Raw genomic sequence first — 26,540 nt, 5'->3', positions numbered from 1 at the left:
AAGGTACGACTGGGTGCGAAATGGAACCATAGTGAAAATCAGATGAAGTTTTGCACAGGTGTGTTGGGCAGTGGCTCCAGTACGCCCGTCGATCGTGTCACGTCGCTCTTTTAGGGTCTGAATGCACAGTGAGTAAGTGAACATGCCCAGAAAACAGTGTCTCCCGCCTAGTATGGGTGCCTGCCGTGAGATTTGGCCTGATTTCATGCAGCCCACATAAAGTACCTATCATGCACTTCCTTCTTCATTACAGTTCACTGTAGCACACAGCAGGGGCTATGGGGACCCTCCTGCCCCATTTTCGATGGGAAGTCTTTGGTCACCCACCATATAGTGCGGACTTCGGTCTGTTCACATGAACCTCTGTCTATGAAGACAAGATTACGGCACAGACAACGACCTGCATATCAGCGTAGAGGTTTGGGGGAAACCATGACGAGGGTATTTGAAGTTTGGAACAATGCTATGATATTTCTCCAAGTCCGCGCAGCGACTATGTATAGAAGTATCTGGAATGAGTAGGTAACTGTTGCAAATAAAACATTTTTGATTTTCACGGTGGTTTACATTTCGAGACCAATCGGACCTTACTTTCTGAATAGCCCTTGTATGTTGAAACCTTCACGTGGCCTTAGCGACACTAGTATACTAAACCTTAACGCGGTTACATGGATACGACCTCGCGTCAGTAGCATCCACGTAATGTATACCACCAACCTGGACGAGCGGTTCTAGGTGCTTCAGTCTGGAACCGCGCGACCGCTACGGTCGCAGGTTCAAATCAAATGGTTCTAATGGCTCTGAGCACTATGGGACTTAACATCTGAGGTCATCAGTCCCCTAGAACTTAGAACTACTTAAACCAAACTAACCTAAGGACATCACAACATCCATGCCCCAGGCAGGATTCGAACCTACGACCGTAGCGGTCGCGCGGTTCCAGACGGAAGCGTCTAGAACCGCTCAGCCACAACGGCCGGCACAGGTTCGAATCATGCCTCGGGCATGGATGTGTGTGATGTCCTTAGGTTAATTAGGTTTAAGTAGTTTTAAGTTCTAGGGGACTGATGACCTCAGATGTTCAGTCCCATAGTGCTCAGAGCCATTTGAACCATACCACCAACTGCCGTACAATCCTGGCACTATCAGCACTGTAAATATTAGAAACCAGGCAATGGTGGCAACTTTCGTAAATTGAACTTTTAATCGAACAAGAAATTGCTCAAAAGACCACAGCTACAACATATGTAGTCAATAACATGCAAACTTAAGGGACGAAGGAGAAGAATCTTGGCATCCAAAAAAAAACCCTTCATTTATACTACAGACCAATATACAAACATACACAGCTGAGGAAAACCCTAGGGATGCAAAACAAAGCCCCCACTAATAGTACAGACAAATACACTAATATATGCAGTTGAGGAAGAATAATGGCGTCCAAAACAAAGCCCTGTCCAACACTACAGATAAGTAGACTAACATATACAGATTAACAAGGCATGAGCTCACGCTAGTAGGCAACAGTATATTCTCGCAACGTACAACACAACATAACGGAAACGACACAACTAAATGACAAAGCCGTAATAAACCACAACGAAAACCTAAAATAACATCGCTTATATGCTGATGATCCACAATGTTTGCAAGAACCGCACTAAAAAACTAATCAGTGACAATGACTGCAAAACAACGTCACTCGAATACTGGTGAACCACACATACATGTCATACTGCAGTAGCAGCACACAGCAGGAAAGAGGAAAACAGACTAAACAGCTCCGACCACAACAGAAAACATAGTGAACCACGACAAGCAGGCAGTAACTACACTCCAGCGATTCCTGATGTTGCAGCTGTCTATCCTCTTGGAACCATAGCTAAGCACCATGCCAACATGATCCCATCACTTGAGCATGCACACTTATCGGAATGTGACAGGCACAGCAATTAGCCAGGCCCTGTACTCCGTACACCGTAGCGAGAAGATGGCAGATGAACAGCCTGCACCCGTTGCCCATAGCAGCAGGCATCTGGGCTACGCTCTGTTTTGTTGCCCCTCGTGGCAAGCCATCCTGGGCTTACATCTCAGAAAGATAATGTCAGCCTGCACAACGGGGAGATTGTCTATTGCTCCTTTTCGTTCTTTCCAAATCGTGCCTTGGCCAGCAAGGTCACCGGATCTCTTCCCATCTCAGAACATTTGGACTCTCCAACCAGCTCGAGATCTTGACGATCTAACGCGCCAATTGGACAGAATATATCACGGTATCCGTCACGAGGACATACAACAACTCTGTCGGTCAATGCTAAGCCGATAAATGCTTGCATAAGGGACATAGATGGACCAACGCTACATTTTTGAAGCTCTTTCTCTTGAATGAATCACCTAAGTCTTCTGAAATTGTCATCATATCTTTGTCCCTACATGTACGTCATGTACGTCACGCCTACCGATTTACTTCCCATTCAGATAATTCATTCACAGTGCGAAGGATTTTTTTTTAATTGCTTGATGATAATGGTCCTGTTTCCGCTGCCGTATTCGACGGTCCAGCTATAAATAAATAATTGGCAACCAACTGTTTGCTGATGACACCAGCTTGGCAGTGAAGAATCTTGTGTGTAATATTGAAACATTACCAAATAATGTAGTTCATGAAATAAGTTCGTGGCTTGTGGAAAATAATTTGATGCTAAATCACAGTAAGGCTCAGTTTTTACAGTTTCTAGCTCACAATTCAACAAGAACTGATATTTTGATCAGACAGAATGGGCATATTATAAGCGAGATGAAACAGTTCAAGTTCCTAGGCGTTCGGATAGATAGTAAGCTGTTGTGTCCAGGTTCTTGTTCAGAAACTAAATGCTGCTTTATTTACCATTAGAACATATCTGAAATAAGTGACAGTTCAACACGAAAGGTAGTCTACTTCGCAAATTTCATACGCTTATGTCATATGGTATTATTTTTTGGGGTAATTCTTCTGATTCAAAAATGGTATTTTTGGCTCAAAAAAGGGCTGTTCGAGCTATATGTGGTGTAAGTTCGAGAACCTCTTGTCGACCCCTATTCAATAGTCTGGGAATTCTGACATTGCCCTCACAGTATATATTTTCATTAATGTCGTTTGTTGTTAGCAATATTAGCTTATTCCCAAGAGTTAGCAGCTTTCACTCAGTTAATACTAGGCAGAAATCAAATCTACATGTGGAATGCACTTCCTTGACTCTTATGCAGAAAGGAGTGCACTATTCCGCTGCATCCATTTTCAATAAGCTACCACAAGAACTCAAAAATCTTAGCAGTAGCCCAAACGCTCTTAAATCCAAACTGAAGAGTTTCCTCATGGCTCACGCCTTCTATTCTGTCGAGGAGCTCCTGGAAGAGCTGAAAAATTAAGCAAATTCCAGTGTTACATTGTTCTTTATTTAAACTTACGAATTGTCGCCTGGATACGTTTCTTGTATTTCATTTTATCTGTTTTTACTATCGTGTTATGATTTCATGTATTGACTCGTTCCATGACCATGGAGACTTCTCCTTAATTTGGTCCCACGGAACAATAAATAAATAAATAAATAAATACTTGACAATCGCATTTTAAGTCATGAGATGTTCAATTGACTCTTTTATTAGAACATGTTACGCGTTTCGGAGTTACACCCATCTTCAGATATCACAAACTTCTACTCCTTCCTAACCAGCCAGTATATGCTCTGCTTCAAGACTGCTTGTGTCGCAGCTACAGTCATATGTTGTTGGACGCTTTCTTTGTGTTGTCAAGGCTGTACGCCTGGTTGGTTAGGAAGGAGTTGAAGTTTGTGATGCCTGAAGATGGGTGTAATCCTGAAACGCGTTAACATGTTCTAATAAAAGAGTCAATTGAACATCCCGAAACGCGTAACATTTTCTAATAAAAGTCGACAGAGCATCTCATGACTTTATTGCAATTGTACAGCATTGGTTGCCAATTATTAACATAAAAATTATCGCAAGCCTCAGACGGGATTTTATGCCCTGTATATCATTATAAATAAATGCACGAAGGAACCGATGAAGTTAAACATACTGATGTGCGATGGTAGCTATTGTGATCCGCAAATAACGTGTTTCATTTACGTGTGTAAAGTAACAGGTAGCAATAAGGCGACGACAAATAACTTACGACAATAGCTGACAATTAATTTAGAAACATAAGCAAAGGACACTAATGAAAACCGTTTATTTCGAGCGTTGTTCATACAGTGTAAATGTTGACAATACGAAATTGCAGCTAAACAGTGTTCCTCGTGCAGTGATAACGACTGTAAAGCCTGGCAGACCCCCTTGGGGAAGTGGACGTACGAGCCAGAAATGCCGGTTATTACCAGACATCTGAAGAGGTAACGAGTTCCCTCGGCCCCCCTATGGAGAGGGACAGCAAAGTACGGGCGCTGCACTCACGTGGTTAAATCATGGAACAGATGTGTAGAAAGTGAGTAACTCTAAAAAAGAAAAAAAGAGAGAGAGAGAGAGAGAAATGTCTCACTGTTGAGAATGCCGCCCTCGACGTTAATGGGCAGACAAAATTTACGACACAGAGCTTACACCGGAAGTGTTCGGATTCTTACCTCCATTACGACTTCGTTAATTACTTTAGATATGGAAATGAACAGTGTTGTAAGAGAAGTTATCTTAATGTCCCGGCAGCCGAGGTACTCGTCAGTGAAACAGAGGCGAAGGATGTAACATTTCCTGCCGACAGAGCTGGCATTTATAATGGGTTAGTAGGTTACGTCTAGTGCAATCGATAGGGCTTGCGGCTGTGTAGTTTAATCTGTGTGTAAATCCAGAATGTATAAAAGCGTGTGTTAGAAACTTTAGAGATTTATTCTTGACACGAAACCATTACAAAAAATTCGTATGAACATGGATCCGAAAACCTTTCGTTAGAGAGGTGTAGAAGGGTTCACTATTCATGGTATAAAAATGAGACATTTACCAAAACGAGCGAGGCGGCACAGAGGTTAGAAGGCTGCACTTCTATTCGGCAGGATCTACATGCACATGGATACTCCGCAAACCACACGTAAGTGCCTCACAGAGGGTTCGCCGAACCACCTTCACACCAATTCTCTATTATTCCAATTTCGAACATCGCGCGGAAAAAACGAACACCTATATATTCCCGCGCGAGTTCAGATTTTCCCCTAATTTATTATGAGAATCGTTTCTTCCTATGTAGGTCGACGTCAACAAAATACTTTCGGGTTCGTTGAGAAGGTTGGTGATCGGAATTTCGTGAGAAAATCCCGCAGCAACCAAAAACGCCTTTGTTTTAATCATGTCCATCCCAAATCCTGTACCTTGTCAGGAACATTATCTCCCCTGCCCTTCTTTGAACTTTCTCGATGTACGCCGTTAATCCCATGGGGTAAGAATCCCAGATCTCGCAGCAGTACTCCAAAAGGGGACTGACAAGCGTAGTAGATCTGTTACATTTTATAAGTGTTCTGCCGATAAAATGCAGTCTTTGATTTGCCTTCCCCACAACATTTTGTATGCGTTCTTTCCAATGTAAGTTGTTCGTAATTGTAATTCTTTGGTATTTAGTTGAATTTACGGCCTTTGGATCTCACTACCGATTTATCATGTAACCGAAGTTTAACGGATTCCTTTTAGCACTCATGCGGATGACTTCACATTTTTCATTATTTAGGGTCAATTGCCAATTTTCTCACCATAGAGGTATCTTTTCTAAATCGTTTTGCAATTTTCTGATGGCTTTAGTGAACGATAAACGACAACATCATCTGCAAACAACATAAGACGACTGCTCAAATTGTCTGCTAAATCATTTACATGATACGGAACAGCAAAAGGCCTATAAGACTACTTTGGGGAACGCCAGAAGTTACGTCTGTCTTACTCGATGACTTTCCGTCAATTGCTACGAACTGTGGCCTCTCTGACAGGGAATCACAAATTAAGTCACATAATTGAGACGATGTTCCATAAGCACTCATTTGCACTTCTAGCCGCTTGTGTGGTACAGTGTCAAAAGCCTTCTGGAAATCTAGAAATACGGAATCAATTTTAAATCCCTTGTCAGTAGCACTCAACACCCCGTGTATGTAAAGAGCTAGTTGTGTTTCACAAGAACGATGTTTTCTAAATCTGTGTTGACTGTGCGCCTGTAGACCGTTCTCTTCGAGGTAATCCATAGTGTTCCTTCTACCTTTCTTCAAAGTTGGTGTGACTTGTGCAACTTTCCAATCATTGAGTACGGATAAGTTGATATGATTGTTAAGTACGGAGCAATTGCATCAGCATACTCTGAAAGGAACCTAATTGGTGTACAGTCTGGACTGGAAGCCTTGTTTTTGTTAAGTGATTTAAGTTGCTTCAATACATCGAGGATATTTACTTCTAAGTTACTCATATTGGTAGCTCTACTTGATTCGAACTCTGGAATATTTACTTCGTCTTCTTTGATGAAGGAACTTTGGAAGGCTCTGTTTAGTAACTCTGCTTTGGCAGCACTGTCATCGACATTATTTCAATTGCTATCGCGCAGAGGAGGCATTGATTGTGTCTTGCAGCTTGCATACTTCCCATACCACTAGAATCTCTTTGGATTTTCTGCCAGCTTGCGAGACAAAATGGTTGAAATGGCTCTGAGCACTATGGGACTCAACTGCTGTGGTCATAAGTCCCCTAGAACTTAGAACTACTTAAACCTAACTAACCTAAGGACATCACAGACATCCATGCCCGAGGCAGGATTCGAACCTGCGACCGTAGCGGTCGTGCGGTTCCAGACTGTAGCGCATTTAACCGCTCGGCCACTCCGGCCGGCGCTTGCGAGACAAAATTTCGTTGTGCAAACATCGCACATAAAAAAAAAAAAAGTTTTGCATCATCCCGGTTCCCAGAACTCCAGAAGATAGACGTTGACTGCGGATATTGTATCACAGGCACAGTCCCTTTGACCATTCAGAGACCTCACTATACCTTGCGTGAGCAGCGCTTATCAGACGGAGGCGGTCCGACAGCCGAACAGTTCCAGTCATTCTACTAGGAAGGAGGCACACGGCTAGTGTTGTCCGTAGTACAACCATGCCTAGACGGTCAGTACCGCGGTTCGATCGCGTCCGTATTGTTACTTTGTGCCAGGATGGACTCTCAACAATAGAAGTATCCAGGCGTCTCGGAGTGAACCCAAGCGGTGTTGTAGGGACATGGAGGAATATTGAGAGACAGGAGCTGTCGATGACATGCCTCGCTCAGGCTGCCCAAGTGCTACTACTGCAGTGGATGACCGCTACCTACGGATTATGGCTCGGAGGAAGCCTGGCAGCAACGCCACCATGTTGAATAATGCTTTTCGTGCAGTCACAGGACGTCGTGTTACGACTCAAACTGTGCGCAATAGGCTCCACGATGCGCAACTTCACTCCCGCGTCCATGGCAAGGTCCATCTTTGCAACCACAACACCATGCAGTGCGCTACAGATTGGCGCAACAACATGCCGAATGGACCGCTCAGGATTTGCATCACATTCTCTTCACGGATGAGTGTCGCATAATCCTTTCAACCAGACAATCGTCTGAGACGTGTTTGGAGTAGAGATGGGCAAAACTGTTCTTTTCAGAGATTGGATCAGAACTGTTCACTCCCTGAAATGAATTAGCTCTTTTTCATGACTCAGCACTCATTTACAATAGAAAATAAATGGAAGGCACATTGCACTTTAAACTTGGTTTATTCCAGTACTATACCTGTATTTTGATCTTATTTGATCCTATTTTGAAGTAACACAGATAATGAGTAAGAATTTTGTATTGTTTATTGAAATTTCCACGATATGACAAAGTTTTTGATTATTGATTTATTTTGCTCTATCGTGGTTTTTTATGTGATCGGGAAATGTTGTAACTTGAGATTTACATTAACAATATATTTGGCTATAATGTATTAAAATTTCATTAATCTCATACAAATACATCGCAAGCCATATATTTTTAAAGTGAACGTTTCCTTCCGAAGACGCCTAAAATCGCAAAATCCGTACCAGAATAAGAAAAAAAAATATAAATTTGACTGTAAAACGAAAGTGCTGCATATAGCCTTACGCAGAATAAAACAAGGAAAATATTGGTGTATCACATTTTGTGATCCGTTTATCGGTTCGCTCGTAATTAAAGCGTGAATTCGAGTGTCCATAATAAAAATCCTATAGTAAGAGGAGTCATCAGGAACCTAATCTAATCAGTTTAAACAAATAAAAATAAAATAAAAACAATTGATGTATACATAACATAATAATGTAATATACATAGCGGTATTACTACGAAGAACAATATCCAGTAGGGACGAACTCCGATGCAGAGGCGCTGAGTCGAGCAGGTCGAGCCGCGAGCTGTATTACTGCGTGAGCTGAGACCGCAGAGACCAGAGTGACACCTGAGTCGCTTTCCTCAACGCTCTGGCTAGAGTCGAGAACGGTGGGGTGAGCGTTGAGCGGGCGAGTTCCGAGGGTGGGGGGAGCGGTGAACTCACCCGCTCCGAGACAAATCGTCCGTTCCCTTGCGAGCAGGTTGTTGCAAGTAGTTCCTATGTTATCCGCTAGGTGGCTCTCTGTCCTGTTGCTCGCATCAACTGCCCAGAGGGCAGGACGTGCGACTGAAACGATCGCCGACAGAGTGCGATGTGAAGTTAAGCTGCGCCAGACGACGCACAGAGACGGCACGGCATATGTGAAACACAAAATCCAATGGGGCACTGCACAATGCAGGCAGCCAAGGTAGAAGGAGGGCAGAGGCCGGCGCTGGCTGTGTTGTGTGGCGTGCACTGTGCTCTGACCAGCAGAGGCCCCGCTGATATGCTCCGTCTCTCTCTCTCTCTCTCTCTCTCTCTCTCTCTCTCTCTCTCTCTGCCGTGGGAAACGTTTGGAGCTACCGTTCTTTTTTTCTGAATCACTGATTGTTCACTACTTTGAAAGATTCAACTCTATGAATTAGTTCAAGAGCGGATCCCCCATCTCTACTTTGGAGGCAACCCAGTCAGGTTGAACGCCTTAGACACACTGTCCAGCGAGTGCAGCAAGGTGGAGGTTCCGTACTATTTTGGGGTGGCATTATGTGGGGCCGACGTACGCCACTGGTGGTCGTGGAAGGCGCCATATCGGCTGTACGATACGTGAACGCATTCCTCTGACCGATAGTAAATCTATACTGGCAGCACATTAGTGAAGCATTCGTCTTCATGGACGACAATTCGGGCACCCATCATCCACATCTTGTGAATGACTTCCTTCAGGAAAACGAGATAGCTCGACTAGAGTGGCCAGCACGTTCTCCAGACATGAACTCTATTGAACATGCGTGATATAGATTTAAAAGGGCTGTTTATGAACGACGTGACTCACCAATCACTCTGAGGGATCTACGCCGAATAGCCTTTGAGGAGTGGAACAATCTGGACCAACAGTGCCTTGCTGCACTTGTGGATAGTATGCCACGACGAACACAGGCATGCATCAATGTAAGACGAGGTGCTACTGGGTATTAGAGGTACCGGTGTGCACAGAAATCTGGACCACTACCTCTGAAGGTCTCTCTGTATGGTAGTACAACATGCAATGTGTGGTTTTCATGAGGAATAAAAAGGGCAGAAATAATGTTTATGTTGATCTCTGTTCCAATTTTCTGTACAGGTTCCGGAACCCTCGGAACCGAGGTGGCGCAAGACATTTTTTGATGTGTGTACTACAAGCATCTCACGTCGAAGTCCGCGTTAAATTTCGAGCTTCTGTAACTGATCGCCAATCTTGGATATTTTGTATTAATTTACATCTGCTATTCTTTTTTCGTTGTTTCTGCGACAGTGTTCTGACCTATTTTGTGTAGCATGGGGCATCAGTTTCTTCGTGTGCTAATTTATTTGGTACAAATAACTCAATTGCCGTCGATATTATTTCTCTGAATTCGAGATCTGGTCTACACTTACAGTGTTAATCTGAAAGGAATGGAGATTATGTCTCAGGAAAGTGTCAATTGAATTTTTATCTGCTTTTTTGAATAGGAGTATTTTTGTTTATTTCTGGAGGATTTGAGGTTGTAATATTCAACCTCGCTACGACAACCCTGTGTCCACTAATCCCCGTATCCATTTAGATGTTACTTATTAGCTCAGGATTATTTGTTGCTAATAGGTCAAGTATATTTTCACAACCGATTACTATTCGCGTGGGCTCATGAATTAACTGCCCGAAATAATTTTCAGAGAATGCATTTAGCACAATTTTGGATGATGTTTTATGCATACCTCCGGATTTAAACATGTATTTTCGCCATATATCGAGGGTAAATTAAAGTCACCACCAACTATAATTGTATGCGTCGGGTACCTGTTTGAAATTAAAGTCACATTTTTTTGGAGCTTTCAGCATTTGGGTCATCTGAGATGTAAGGTCGGTAAAAGGATCCAATTATTATTTTATTCCGGTTTCCAAGAATGAACTCTGCCCATACTAATTCACAGGAACTATGTACTTTAATATCGATATAAGATAAACTACTTCTAACAGCAACAAACACTTCACCTCTACCTGTGTTTAGCCTATCCCTTCAGAACACTGTTAGAATCTTCGCAAAACTTTCGGCTGAATTTATCTCCTGCTTTAGCCAGCTTTCAGTGTCTATAACGATTTGAGCATCAGCGCTTCTTATTAGCGCTTGGAGCTCTGGTACTCTCCCAACACTGCTACAATTTACAACTGTTACACCGATGGCTCCTGTATCTACGTTCTTCCTGCGTTCGACCTGCTCTTTGCGAGATTGAAGCCCTTTTTTCGTTTCCCCGTGACTCTCTTACCTAATAAACCGCCCAGTCCACGCCACACAGCTCCTGCAATCCGTATAGCCGCCTCCTGCGTGTGACGGACTTCTGACGTACTCAGAGGAACCCGAAACCCAACCACCGTATGGCGCAAATCGAGGAATCTGCAGCCTACACCGTCGCAGAAGCATCTGAGCCTCTGATTCAGACCCTCCACTCGACTGCGATCGGTCCTGTCTGCTACGCTGCAAATTGTGAGCTTTGCTTTTATCTCGCAAGAGAGATTGGGAGCCTTTACTACTTCTGTTAACCGCTCGAAACCAGAGAGAATCTCTTCCAATCCAACGGACACGCATCCTTGGTACTGACGTGAGCCACCACCTACAGTTGATTGGACACTGTGCTCCTCATGGCATCCTGAAGAACCTGATCCACACCTGGAATATCTCCCCCCCTGTATGCACATGGAGTGCACATTGGCTTTCTTCCCCTACTTGGCAGCCATGTCGCTAGGGGACCCCATAAGGCGCCTTAAATTGGAGCTACCAAGTACCAATAATCGATCCCTCTGTAACTGTCCGGATCTTGCAGTTTGAGAGGTGTCCTCTGTAACAGGACAAGGGACTGCATCTGGCTGAGGGGCAGTCTCAGCCACAGACAGCACCTGGTACCTGTTTGTCAGACTAACCGGGGAGGCCTTACCTGCGGCCCTCTGGGAAGTCTTTCGCCTCATGCCACGCCCTCAGGCGACCTCCCACTCGTCCACGGGTGAGTGTTCAACCTCAGTGCGAGCTCTAACTGGGCTGGACGCCAATGCGAACAGATCGGTGGACTCAGACGTGTTGGACGTTCGTTGTATCCCCACGGTCGGCCCACAACAGTGATGCCCGTCCACTGCAGTTTCAAGCTTTGTAGGCGAAGTGCCACCAACTTGGCTCGCATACTCACACAACAGTCACAGCCCCAATCCATACTAAAGACCGCGGAAAACTACACTACACAAACAAGGAGTATTTACACGCGCAACGAAACTCTGCGTAGACTCAGAGAAAAACGCAAGAACTGTGTCTAATAAATTAGATTAACATGCAGACATTCAAAACCTGAAGCACCAAAGCACTCAAGTGAGACTAAATAATTTGCTCTTGATTAGTAACTTGTAATATGTCCTAAAATCGGTTTACTTCCCGACGCAAACGAAAACGCGAGAACTGGTCTGTTAAATATTAAATTAACACGCAGAAACTCAAAAAACTAACCTACTAAAGCACACAGATGAAACTGCACGATTTGTTCCTGGTTAGTCACTCGTAAAATGTTACAAAAACCGTCACTTCCCTGCTGCTGCTTGTGTCTGGGTCGGCTGTTGCTGCCTGACTGATGACGGTTCAAATCCGCGTCCGACAACCCGGTTTTAGATTTTCCGTGACTTCCGTTAATCGCTTAAGGCAGATGGTGGGATGTTTCCTTTGACAACGACACGGCCGATTTTTTTCTTTGGCTCCCTCTAATCGAAGCTTGTGAACCGTCTCTACTGACCTCACTGTTGACAGGACGTGAAACAATAAATTTTTCTTCCTTAGTCCTTCGTGTATGAAACGATTTATTATTGATGGCAAAAAAATTATATGTTTTAAAATATCCTGTGCAGGGAAGAAAAATCGCAGAAATCATGTAAGCAGTATCCAGATATCATTCAGCATGTCCCGATACTGAAGCGCCAAAGAAACTTGTATAGCATGCGTATTCAAATACAGAGATATTGTATGTAAACAGGCGAATAAGTCTCAGCGTTCGGCAACAGATATATAAGACAAAAAGTGTCTGGCGCAGTTGTTAGATAGGGTACTGCAGCTACAATGGCAGATTATCAAGATTTAAGTGAGTTTTCATCGGCGCACGAGCGATGGGACACAGCATCTCCGAGGTAGCGGTGAAGTGGTGGTTTTCCCGTACGACCATTTCACGACTGTACCATGAGTATCAGTAGTCCGGTAAAACACCAAATCTCCGATATCGCTGCGACCGGAAAAAGATCCAGCAAGAACGGGACCAACATCGACTGAAGAGAATGGTTCAGCGTGACAGAAGTGCAACCCTTCCGCAAATTGCTGCAGATTTCAGAGCTGGGCCATCAACAAGTGTCAGTGTGCGAACCATTCAACGAAACATCATCGATATGGCCTTTCGGAACCGAAGACCCACTCCTGTACCCTTCATGACTGCACGAGACGAAGCTTTACGCCTCGCCTGGTCCCGTCAACAGCGACATTGTACTGTTGATGACTGGAAATATGTTTCCTCATCGGACTAGTCTCGTTTCAAATTGTATCGAGCGGATGGACGTGCACGGGTATGGAGACAACCTCAAGAACCCATGGACCCTGCATGTCAGCAGGGGACTGTTCAAGCTGGCGGAGGCTCTATAATGATGTGGGACGTGTGCATTTGGAGTGATAGGGACCCCTGATACATCTATATACGACTCGGACGAGTGACAGGTACGTAAGCTTCCAGTCTGATCACCTGCATCCATTCTTGCCCATTGTGGATTCCGACGGATTTGGGTAATTCCAGCAGGACAATGCGACATCCCACGTGTCCAGAAATGCTACAGACTGGCTCCAGGAACACTCTTCTGAGTTTAAGCACTTCCGCTCTCCAAACTCCCCAGACATGAACATATCTGGGATGCCTTGCAACGTGCTGGTCAGAAGAGATCTCCACACCCTCTTACTCATACGAATTTATGGACTGCCCTGCAGGATTCGTGGTGTCATTTCCCCTCCTGCACTAGTACAGACATTATTAGAGTCCATGCCACGTCGTGTTGCGGCACTTCTCCGTCTCGCCGGGCCCTACACGATATTAGGTAGGTGTGCCAGTTTCTTTGGCTCTTCAGTGTATGATTCATGCAGACGCGAAACAGCGGTTATTACATGACTCGTTTTAGAGAGAAGCTGTGTTCAAATCTCTTTACGCTGAAAATCATTTAGCTTTGCCACGATGTCCTATTTATCACAGGGATCTATTGCGATGGTTTCTTTGAATCCGCACTACGATCTGTCTTTTGTAATGATTACACCCGAAAAAAGGCTTTGGAAGTGCAACGTTTCCTATGCGACGAAGCCAAGATCCCGGCTTCCGACATTTTGGGCCTCTGTTCGTCCATCTTAAGCAGCGCGGTGTACAGCTGTCATGGTGCTTTCGATTACTGCCACACGGCCCGTGGAATCTGACGTGAACGTTACCGACAGCACAATACCGCTCGCAGCGGCCTGCATGCGCAGCGCGATTCGTCTGAATGGCTGCGTATCGAGACTCGGCCATCGGCTTCGTGTGGCACGAAACGAGTTCCATCCGATTAGGCGGACTTTCAAATCTTTTGCTTCATGGTAAGAACAAAAGAGGCACTGACTCAAATGCTAGAAGATTTACCGCTGTCACTCCGCCTCCAAATCTAATTGTCTCAAAGGAGAAACAACACAGCCAACTGGTTGCAGTTAATTGTTTGATACATTGACCGACGTTTCAACACCTTTAGGGATGTCTTCATCAGAATGAAAATTTAAAAGCCCTATACAATTATACATAGAAAAGTAAGTTGGACAGAAATGTTAAACAAGACGAAAACAGTCATAGCATAGTAAGGTTACTTAGGTAAGGTTACGTTGGAAGAAGGCAATAGTCAAAGGTTAGAGCAGACATGCTCAAGTCAAAAATTAAAAGTGAAAAACGTTCCAGTCTTTGGTACGTACACCTTGCAAGGAACAACATCAGACTGAGCGACCAGTGGCTTACAAGCTGCTACGAAATTACGACCCAAGTTGCGCCTCCTATCGGGCGCGGACAGTGACGTATGTCCTTTTGAAACTTTACAACAAATAATTGAATTAAACAACACTTAATTATAAAGAAACAAGATTCAAAAGATGAGAGCTTAATGTGTTTTTGAAAATACAAGGTGGTCAAGTAAGTGAGGTACAACTAAGAGCTGAAATGCTCATTATATAAAGTGTAGAATACTATACAATATTTACACAAACAGCTGCACAGTTCAAAAACATCTGCATGAAGGAAACTTTAATAGTACACATCTACGTACATGTGATTTGAAGAAAGAGATATTTCGGAATTAGAAGTAGTAAAGCACAGTAAAAAATAAAGGTATCAAAAATAGGCGAGTAGTCGATTGAAGCTATCGAAAAAAATTTTGTTACGTAAGTACAAATGTTCGATAAGGACGAGGTCACCGGTCGTAGCATGTGCTTGAAAAATCTCCAGCTCTTCACATACGTCGAGCCTGTGACCTTTCTTTTCCCTGTGTAAAATGGAAATTTCTTCAACACTTTTCGGTTCGTGTCCGGAAATTAACGGATGATCAGCAAAAGTGGAATTATGTACATTAGTGCCTCTTTTTCCCAATAAATGCTTCTTGTACATGACACGAAAAGATCTTCCAGCTTGTCCTATATAATAATCAGGACACGTACAACAAGTGATTTCATAAACTCCTGATTTGTGTGTAGGAACAACTGCGGAATTGAGGGTTATTAACAGCAATAGTTTTCATTAAAAACTGTAAGAAATCTGACTGTAGTGTAATGGCGCACCCGTGCACAAACATGTCGACCAAGCATACGGTGAAAGGTATATAGGTCGAGGTGGATCAACTCCTTGGATATGTGATCCGATCTTCAAACTTACTTTATTTCCGATCGGTACATTTCCGGACATGGGTTCCTTATCAAGATTTTACCTGCTAGACCCCTCTACAACCACTAGAAACCAGTCACAAGAATTGTGAAGCATCCTGTATAACAGTTCTCATCCTTCCGTGGCTTTGATCTTAATTACGTAATCTGATGATGACAGTTGCCAAATATGTAAAAAGTGAGAATACATTAAGAGATCTGTGCAGTATTATTCGCAAAATATCACAATGTTTGCAGTCTCATTTAAGAAATTTACTAGCCGGCCGCTGTGGCCGAACGGTTTTAGGCGCTTCAGTCCGGAACCGCGCTGTTGCTATGGTTGCAGGTTCAAATCCTGCCTTGGGCATGGATGTGTGTGATATCCTTAGGTTAGTTAGGTTTAAGTAGTTCTAAGTTCTAGGGGACTGATGACCTCAGATGTTAAGTCCCATAGTGCTCAGAGCTATTTGAACCATTTTAAGAAATTTATTGCCTTTGTTAATAAACTGCTATAAGTCTCTGTGCTAGATAAAAAGGAACAATAATAAATTGCATCCACAGTCGTGAGTTACGTGGATATTGAAGAAACATAGAACGTGTGTAGGTGTTTGATTCCTTAGGTATATTAAGTAACATAAAAGGGGAAAAAATATGTTTTCATATGAGATATCCTCCAAGACCTAAATACTGTCGCCAGTACACGGAAGCCATTCGTGAGATGTAACAACAGCATGTGTGACACTTAAGTTCGTCTGTACAAAAATGAAAAATTAGCGCGTATTGTTCAATGCAGAGAACCCTTCGTTACAGGACAAAGATTTCTGTGAAATGCATGTACCAGCTTACTGGGAAAACCAATGAAAATCACTTATTACAACTCCAAAGTTTCTTTCCTAATGGCTCGGAGAAATCGAAGAAACATCCGCACAGGTTGCCGACGTGACCAGACGAAACCGCCGTTATGAATTGTCGGTTTGAGTTAGGAATGCGCTTTCACGTGCCACTGTCTAAGTCCGCGCACCTTCTTTGTTCATTCAGGTCAACAAGCCTGGCCGAAAAATTCTTAGTTGTGTGCGTGTGCAATCCATTATCTCTGGGAGAAAGTAACTCAACGAGCCTATGACTTAAGACGCCGGCTCTTTCTGGAGATGAAAGTCTTTAGAGTTTCTTGCAGCTGTTACCCTACGAGCGAAGTTAAGTGTGTTGACAAAATGTAATGGTGTCTGGGGAAGGGGAAAGGGGGGAGGGGGGAGGGACAAGTAATACACGACAAATGGAACCTTAGCGTAGAGGCTCCCGTGGCGGTGACTGACTTGGTCACATGATTATGCAGATACAGCGGCGATCCCCTACTGGTGGGCGTTGTTATCTCGCAGTGTAAACACGGATGTTGATTGTGGAAAATGGTCTTGTCGGAAAGGTGCGTCTGCATGCTATTAACATCATTAAATTAAATTGCGACGGGAAGAATATAGAAGAGACTATGCTGGTGGAGATGAAAACAGGACGTACAAGCAAAATGTTAGAGCTCTGTAAGCGGATGGCAGACAAATTACGGAAGTTAGGACACGATTCCGTCCTGAGTGGGATCCGCGTGTCTATTCCACAAGGAGAAGAAACAAAGTACACGCGATAAATATTCCAGTGACGATGTGGATGAATGTGTTCGTAGGCAATAATTGCTGCCGTATTGTGAACAACTCGAGGAAATACTAAAATTCCAAAACCTTCGCCAAAATTGGACTGTAAAGGGAACATAGAATCTGGGTTATAAAGGTGTCACAATGAGTTATCTTGTGCTTGTAAAAGGACATTGTTGCAAAAAGTACGTACTAGACTCAGTTTTCACAAATAAATCCACACAAAATATAAAAACGGATACAAACACATACAGGGTGGTCCATTGACCGTGACCGGGCCAAATATCTCACGAAATAAGCGTCAAACGAAAAAACTACAAACAACGAAACTTGTCTAGCTTGAAGGGGGAAACCAGATGGCGCTATGGTTGGCCCGCTAGGTGGCGCTGCCATAGGTCAAACGGATATCAACTGAGTTTTTTTTAAATAGGAAACCCCATTTTTTATTACATATTCGTGTAGTACGTAAAGAAATATGAATGTTTTAGTTGTACTACTTTTTTCGCTTTGTGATAGATGGCGCTGTAATAGTCACAAACATATGGCTCACAATTTTAGACGAACAGTTGGTAATAGGTAGGTTTTTTAAATTAAAATACAGAACGTACGTACGTTTGAACATTTTATCTCGGTTGTTCCAATGTGGTATATGTTCCTTTGTGAGCTTATCATTTCTGAGAAGCCATGCTGTTACAGCGTGATTACCTGTAAATACCACATTAATGCAATAAATGCTCAAAATGATGTTCGTCAACCTCAATGCATTTGGCAATACGTGTAACGACATTCCTCTCAACAGCGAGTATTTCGCCTTCTGTATTGTTCGCACATGCATTGACAATGCGCTGACACATGTTGTCAGGCGTTGTCGGTGGATCACGATAGCAAATATCCTTCAACTTTCCCCACAGAATGAAATCCGGGTACGTCAGATAAGGTGAACGTGTGGGCCATAGTATGGCGCTTCGACGACCAATCCACCTGTCATGAAATATGCTATTCAATGCCGCTTCAACCGCATATGGATTTTCCGTTGCCCAATAGTGCATATTATGCCGGTTTACGTTACCGCTGTTGGTGAATGACGCTTCCGTTGATAAACAGAACGCGTGCAAACAATCTTTCATCGTCCCGTAATTGCTCTTGTGCCCAGTGGGAGAACTGTACGCGACGTGCAAAGTCGTCACCATGCAATTCCTGGTGCATAGAAATATGGTACGGGTGCAATCGATGTTGATGTAGCATTCTCAATAGCGACGTTTTTGAGATTCCCGATTCTAGCGCAGTTTGTCTGCTACTGATGTGCGGATTAGCCGCGACAGCAGATAAAACACCTACCTGGGCATTATCATTTGTTGCAGGTCGTGGTTGACGTTTCACACGTGGCTGAACACTTCCTGTTTCCTTAAATAATGTAATTATCCGGCGAACGGTCCGGGCACTTGGATGATGTCGTCCAGGATACCGAGCAGCATACATAGCACACGGCCGTTGGGCATTTTGATCACAACAGCCATACATCAACTCGTTATCGACCTTTTCCGCAAAAGGGTAAACGGTCCATTTTAACACGAGTAATGTATCACGAAGCAAATACCGTCCGCGCTGGCGGAATGTTACGTGATACCACATACTTATACGTTTGTCACTATTACAGCGCCATCTATCACAAAGCGAAAAAAGTGGCCCAACTAAAGCATTCATATTTATTTACGTACTACACGAATATGCGATAAAAAAATGGGGATTCCTACTTAAAAAAACGCAGTTGATATCTGTTTGACCTATGGCAGCGCCATCTGGCGGGCCAACCATAGCGCCATCTGGTTTCCCCCTTCAAGCTAGACGAGTTTCGTTCTTTGTAGTTTTTTCGTTTGATGCTTATTTCGTGAGATATTTGGCCCGGTCATTATCAATGGACCACCCTGTATATCTTCCACACCTGCTCCTACATCGTTTGATGAACTTCTATCAGACTTGGTATACATATGACTTACCGTCCGGAAAGAATCGTTGTACCTATCAAAAAGTGGGAGTGTAAAGGAAGAGTAGCTCACGACGCGCGAACACCAGACTTTATTCACCCAGTATTTGAGAATGAGAGCACTTAGTGTCTTCCAGCAAACTTTACACGTAATTTCAAACATTTAGGTAACTTTTTCTCGCTGACAACCCTCACAAAATGACGAAAGGTAAAAAGCTTAGCCGGCCGGAGAAGCCGTGCGGTTCTAGGCGCTACAGTCTGGAACCGAGCGACCGCTACGGTCGCAGGTTCGAATCCTGATTCGGGCATGGATGTGTGTGATGTCCTTAGGTTAGTTAGGTTTAATTAGTTCTAAGTTCTAGGCGACTGATGACCTCAGAAGTTAAGTCCCATAGTGGTTAGAGCCATTTGAACCGTTTAAAAAGCTTATCTAAAACTAAGAAACTAAACTCCACCCGAACAGGCCATGAAGGCTCAACGGTACCGACCGTCCGCCGTGTCATCCTCAGCCCACAAGCGTCACTGGATGCAAATATAGAGGGGCATGTAGTCAGCACACCGTGTAAGTTTACGAGACCGAAGCCGCTACTTTTCAATGGAGTTGCTCCACAGTTTGCCTCCCAAGGGCTGAGAGCACACTGCTTGCCAACAGCTCTTTACCAGCAACTATACTAAACTCCACAGTTAACGCACAACTAACACTGTTGTAGAACAAAACCCTACGCAGAACCGAGAGTTATAGAGTTCCAATTTGAGAGCCGCGAGTTAAAGAGGACCGTGACAGAATGGGAACAGGAGACGCAGCGGATACCGACGACATTTGAATTGCTGTGTACTGTTTTCAGCGTAATACACATGCAAAGATAATTGGGACAGGAACTCAAACGAAATGCGTTGAATCTGCAACGAGCTACCGGACATGGTGGATCCAGTAGACTAATATACTCAGAATTAAACTCCGTTCGAACAGGATATTAAGGCCCAACGGCACCGACCTACCGCCGTGTCATCTTCAGCCCAAGGCGCCACTTGATGGGGATACGGAGGGGCATGTGGTCAGCACACCACTCTCCCGGCCGTTGTCAGTTTTCGTGACCGGAGCCGCTACTTTCCAACCAAGCAGTTCCTCAATTAGCCTCACAAGGGCTGACAGTACCCCGCTTGCCGACAGCGCTCGGCAGACCGGATGGTCACCCATGAAAGTGCTAGCCCAGCCCAACAGCGCTTAACTTCGGTGATCTAATGGGAACCTGTGTTACCGCTGTGGCAAGGCCGTTGGCAAACAGTTTATCGCTTACAAGATTTTTGCTGTTCATGCAGTAGAACTGCCGCATCTTGCATTACGTTTTTATTACTTCTTTACTACTAACTGTATTCGCGACGATTTTTCCAGACATTATTCACATACACCACTGAACATGAATGCGCAAGTACATCATTGTACAACAGATAGTTCAGGAGATACGATGTCATAAACTCTGAGATGCGTGGAATGCTGCCCATCATACATGTTGTTGTTGTTGTGGTCTTCAGTCCTGGGACTGGTTTGATGCAGCTCTCCATGCTACTCAATCCTGTGCAAACTTCTTCACCTCCCAGTACCAACTGCAATCTACATCCTACTGAATCTGCTTAGTGTATTCATCTCTTGGTCTCTACGATTTTTACCCTCCACGGTGCCCTCCAATACTAAATTGGTGATCCCTTGATGCCTCAGGACATGTCCTACCAACCGATCCCTTCTTCTAATCAAGTTTTGCCACAAACTCCTCTTCTCCCGAATCCTATTCATTATCTCCTCATTAGTTATGTGATCTACCTATCTAATCTTCAGCACTCTTCTGTAGCACAACATTTCGAAAGCTTCTATTCTTTTCTTCTCCAAACTATTTATCGTCCGTGTTTCACTTCCATACATGGCTACACTCCATACAAATACTTTCAGAAACAACTTCCTGACACTTAAATCTATACTCGATGTTAACAAATTTTTCTTCTTCAGAAACGCTTTCCTTGCCATTGCCAGTCTACATTTTATATCCTCTCTACTTCGACCATCATCAGTTATTTTGCTCCTCAAATAGCAAAACTCCTTTACTACTTTAAGTGTCTCATTTCCTAATCTAATTCCCTCAGCATCACCCTACTTAACTCGACGTCCTTCTTTTATCCTCGTTTTGCTTTTGTTGATGTTCATACATGATGTTTAAATTTATTACTTCTTTGCTACTGAGTCTATTGGTAACACATTTCGCAGACAATATCCACATATGGCGCTGAATGTACCTACAAAATTATACCATTGTACGGCACATAGTTTAGGAGATTACGTCATAACATTGAACTGGGGCTAGAGAGATATGCTGACCCTGCAGCGACCAGAGATCGGTACTTGGCTTCTTTCTCTGGAACAATACTAACAATACCAAACGCCCCTTGCACCACGTACAGTAGCTCTGTAGGTGATTGTGTGGCCGTGTTATTTCTCCCTTCCCGACACTTCAAAGATTAATGACTGTAAATGAGTATGTGAAATCAGGATTTTACTGTCACGATTCACGTTTTCAGCATTTGATGTTCCAGAAGTGCTACAAATAAACCTTTGAAACTAATTACTACGAGGGCTGCTCGGAAAGTAATGCATCGCATTTTTTTTCTCAGCCGAAAACAATGCTACGAATGCGAAACGTTACTTACTGTATGTATTATTTGAAGTCTTCTGAGTGGGCGCGCCAAGTTTCCGTCACTAGCGACAGATAGCGTAGCTGCTGGACAGATTCAAAATGCCATCTGTAGGTGATGTACATTACAAACAACGTGTCGTCACTGAAATTCTCACTGCAGAGAAAGAAACTTTGGGGAATATTCACAAACGCTTGTGCAAAGTCTATGGGGCGTCTGCTGTCGACAGACGTACAGTCAGTCGCTGGACAACAGAGGGTGAGGTCATCAGAAGGCAGTTCGGCGGAGACCCACGATTGCACCGGTCGGGGGGACAATCCACGGCAGTCACACCCGACGCACGTAACCTAGCCCCCATGGACTTCAACTTGTTTGGGCCATTAAAGGATGCCATTCGTGGAAGACATTTTTGATGACGATGAGGAGATGATTCACACAGTGAAGCACTGGTTCCGCCAACATGACAAGCATTGGTACCTTCGGGCATAACGCTCCTGTTTCGTGCTGGTGGGAGGCCATAGAACGGAATGCAGATTATGTGGAAAAATAAAGTGTGTAGATAAAACACCATTCTTTCGTGTGTGTGGTTCTCGTTGTGATGAATACAGAATTGTTGAACAAAAAGTGCGGTGCATTACTTTCTGGGCAACCCTCGTAGAAAACTAAAACCTACGAATGACTTTAATTTATGCTTACAGCAAATCCATGGACGTAATTATTTCATTAAGTCTACAACTTTCTTCCGACAGACGGGACAGACGCAGTCCGAAACATTCTGCCGTGTTAACAGGGCCCGAGACAAAGAGAATCAGATAAGACGGGTCGACAAGCCCGGAAACGTATTTACCCTCCGATCGGAGTGGCGTACAAACCACTGCAAAGCACGCGCATTCCTCGTGCCGGCTCCTAAAATCTGTTTTCAGTTAACGGGTCTGAGGCGCTTCACAAATTGGTGTCTGGCGGAGGAAGTTGGCGCGATAAGATCTAATTAATGGTGTGTTTGGCCGGACGTCAGTCCCTCGGCATGCTGATCAGGTACCGAGCCGACCGTAAAGATGCCAGATATCCGTCGAGGGCACACAAGCCCCAGGGCTTGTCACCCACAGCGACGGCTCAATCCGAGGCCAACTTTACATAAATTATTCTCTGTGCTGCTTGCTCTCTGTAATACTGCTGACGTCTTTGTGCGTATGTAAGCAGTGTGTATGTGTGTGTGTGTGTGTGTGTGTGTGTGTGTGTGTGTGTGTGTGTGTGTGTGTGTGTGAGGACACTGGCGAAGGAGAAGGGCTTAAGGTACATCTTGCATTGTTTTTGAAAGATGCGAAACTAGTAAAGTATTTGTGCGTTTGTAACACTCTAGAGTGAAGTCTGTATAGGATCTGCTTGCCTTAGCTAAACACACCTACGAAACATTTACTCTGTCATACAGCTTACTTATAACAATAAAGTTTATTGCAGGCAAATACTCGCATAACATAATTCGTGGTTGACCGGATTCTTCTTACCATATTCAATACCCCATGAATAGTTCTTAGCCTAAGGGTGCAGCAAAACATGCTCAGAGCATGTTTGTTATTATTCCTTCCACTAGGCTAGACGAGTTAAACAATATGGTCATGGCTGTTGTTGTGGTCTTCAGTCCGAAGACCGCTTTTTACAGCTAACAACCCTACTCTACCCTGTTCACGTCCCTTCGTCTCCACACAGCTGCCTCAAAAGAAATTTATGCCACTTTCCTGCTGTTTTAAAACTGGTCTCTCTCTCTCTGCAATTTTTGCCCCCGCTCCCCCCCCCCCCCCCCCACCCACACACACACACTTCCCTCCAGAACAAAACTGATCTTTCCATGATACCTCAGGAAATGTCCTATCAACTGCTCACTTCTCTCAGTCAACTTGTACCGAAAAGTTCTCACCATCTGAATTCAGTCCCACCTTAGTTATTCCACCTACTCATTTAATCTTTAACAATCTCCTTTAATACCACATTTTGAAATCTTCTATTCTTTTCTTGTCTGAACTCTGTACTGTCCACATTTTACATCTGTGCAAGACTATACTGTAGACAAATATCTTCAGAAACGAATTCCTCACATTTAAATTTATATTCAGTGTTAATAAATTTCTCTATTTCTTGGTATGGCCGGTCTACAATGAATATCCTGTCTGCTTTTGCTATCGTCAGTTGTTTTGCTGTCCAAGTAGTGCTGCTTTTAGTATCTTGTTTACTAATCTTATTAACTTAGCATCAACTGATTTAATTCATATGTATCCTAATACCTGTGTTTTATATTTGCTGACGTTCATCTTACAACTTAATTTTGAGGGTACTATAAATTCCCTTTAACTATCCTTCTTATTGCTGTTTCATCAGAAAACCTCAAAAATTTTTATTCTCCTGCCGCAATTTTAATTCTCTTTCCGAATTTTCCTTGGTTTCCTTTACTGCTTGCTCCGTGTACAGATTGAATAACATCGGAGATGGACTACAACATTTTTCACTCTCTTCTCAGGACTTCCCATTCATGTCCTTCGACTCTCATATCTTTATTCCGGTTTCTGTACAATTTCTGAACAATATTTCGCTCCCTGTATTTTATCCCTGCTGCCCTCGGAATTTCAAATAGTGTATCGCTGTCCACACTGTCAAAAGCTATCTCTAAATCTAAAAATGCTGTAAACGTCGGTTTGTCTTTCTTTAGGAAATTCGTGCAAATGTTGGCTCTCAGCATGTTTTGACGCAGTCTTACGTTAAAAGAAGTACTCACGGGTTGTAGAATATTTGTGCGAGTATTTGCCTGCAATAAACTCTTCCAGCTATTCACCAATAACATGAACAGAGTTTGCAACCTCACGCTAATGCGATGGCGCTCTGTCGGAAGATTATGGTAGTACAAACAGAAAAAAAATCAGATCATCAGAATCAGAGGCAAGGTGGGCAGACATGGCGGCGCACAGTGCCCCATTACTGAAGTTTACGGAAGCGTAGGGCATGGCGTTTCAGGCCATTTCACACGGTCTGGGGAAACTAAGATAGTGTTGATGGAGACAGCCTCAGAGCAGTTACACGTTCAGCGATCCATTTGGTGGTTCGGGAGCGGAGTTCATCGCGAGCTGTCTGCAGGCATCAATTAATTCCTTTTTTTCTCACTCATTCGTAAGCTCCTCATGGATGCTAGATAACTAAGGTGCATCAAGATGTTTCAAAGCGGAATTTTTGGAAGAAGAATTGCAAGGTGACCACAGAGCGATTCAGGGTATTTTCAAAGAATTACTCAGAGCCCATGAAACGCCCAGAGCGTCCTGACGCCATTGCATTACGTCGCGCTCACACCCACACCTCCAGAGGTCAGACAGTCAGATCTGTACCAAACGTTGTATATCGACAGAGCGTCAACCAGAACTCCAATATAGTTTGTCCTACATCTTGTCGCCCAGGAGAACGTGCGTAAACAGTAAGTAATAAGTAAACAGCTGACCTACGGAGCACCGGAAGAGCATAACTGTGGGCGTCTGTCATGTACAGCTCACCTCGGGAAATTCGTAGAGCTCTGGTTTGTCGTATCAAGGGTCCCGGTTTCGAGCCGTGCTTTTGCCAATGTCTCTACTGTACTAAGTGTGAAACTGTTATATGGGATAATATGTTCCTGACATGTGAAAGGACTGCTCGGAGTTAACAGCAGTTTTCTATGGGCAGTCCGCTTTCGTTTCGTTTATTTGAACGTAGCAAACTTATTGAGCACATTTGTAGCTTCGCAGAATAAATACGAACAATCGGAACAGAAGAACAGAGAAACATTTGCATCGCGCGTGCGAAAGGGGTAACAGTAATAATAGTAACAATAATAACTGCTGGATGTAATCTGTAAACTCCGAACAGTCCTTTGACATCAGGAACATATTGTACTACATAACTACAAAAACTGGCGTGATCACGGCTCAAATCGGGGAGCCTTGGTACGAAGAACTAACGCACTACCGAATTCCCGAAGGGAGTGCCACACGAGAGTCGCTCACAGTTACGCTCTTCCTGTGCTCTGTAGATCATATGGTATTTACTATTTACCATTTACGCAGATTTTCCTGGACGATTGCGCATAGCACAAACTATATCAGTGTCGAATGATACTCGATTGATGTACAACACTTGGTACTGATCTGACTGTCTGACATCTGTACCAGAGGTCGTATATAAGGCTGAATCGTCCGCCATGTTTTCCCCGATCTCTGAGGCTTCAGCAGTGTTTACCTTGTGGGTGGTTAACCTATCCACGCAACTTTTTACAGTATTCCTATAAAATATTTGACATTGCATGTATGAAGTGAACCAAACAGTAATTGATGTTTATAGATGTATTTAGAATGCCGTTTTCATACAACAGAAAAATTTAAATGTAATATTACACAGCTATAGAAATGTAGGCTCGGAACTTGCGTGATAGTTTCTAAATATTAAATGTAATGAGTTACGAACTCGGTACCAATCTCTTCAAATATGGGTGTTACGCAGTAGTAACCTGTGGCTGTTTATTAGTTTTGCCTTTATACAGCCACTTGTAAAAGAGATGTTTATTTTTTATTCAAAAGGATGTATTTTAAGAAATGCCGCATTTTTGTTGTACAGAGGTGGGGGAAAGTATAGTTACATTCTACAGTGATAAGAATTTTTGTTAATGGTTTCATCTATCATTTAACCAGTACTCATTCTGTGTA

At 43.6% G+C, this 26,540-nt stretch overlaps 1 protein-coding gene and 1 pseudogene across 1 annotated transcript in view; both read right to left on the bottom strand.

Annotated features, from left to right (window-relative positions):
• Window positions 1-26,540, bottom strand: part of LOC124802915 — a 647,078-nt gene that overhangs the window by 224,257 nt on the left and 396,281 nt on the right. The window lies entirely within an intron of this gene.
• LOC124803600 lies at window positions 20,309-20,426 on the bottom strand (annotated as a pseudogene).

This window comes from Schistocerca piceifrons, chromosome 6 (assembly GCF_021461385.2).
Source record: "Schistocerca piceifrons isolate TAMUIC-IGC-003096 chromosome 6, iqSchPice1.1, whole genome shotgun sequence".
Lineage (NCBI taxonomy): Eukaryota > Metazoa > Arthropoda > Insecta > Orthoptera > Acrididae > Schistocerca > Schistocerca piceifrons.
The sequence above is the reverse complement of the archived record's forward strand: the minus strand, read 5'-3'. Positions and strand labels throughout refer to the sequence as shown.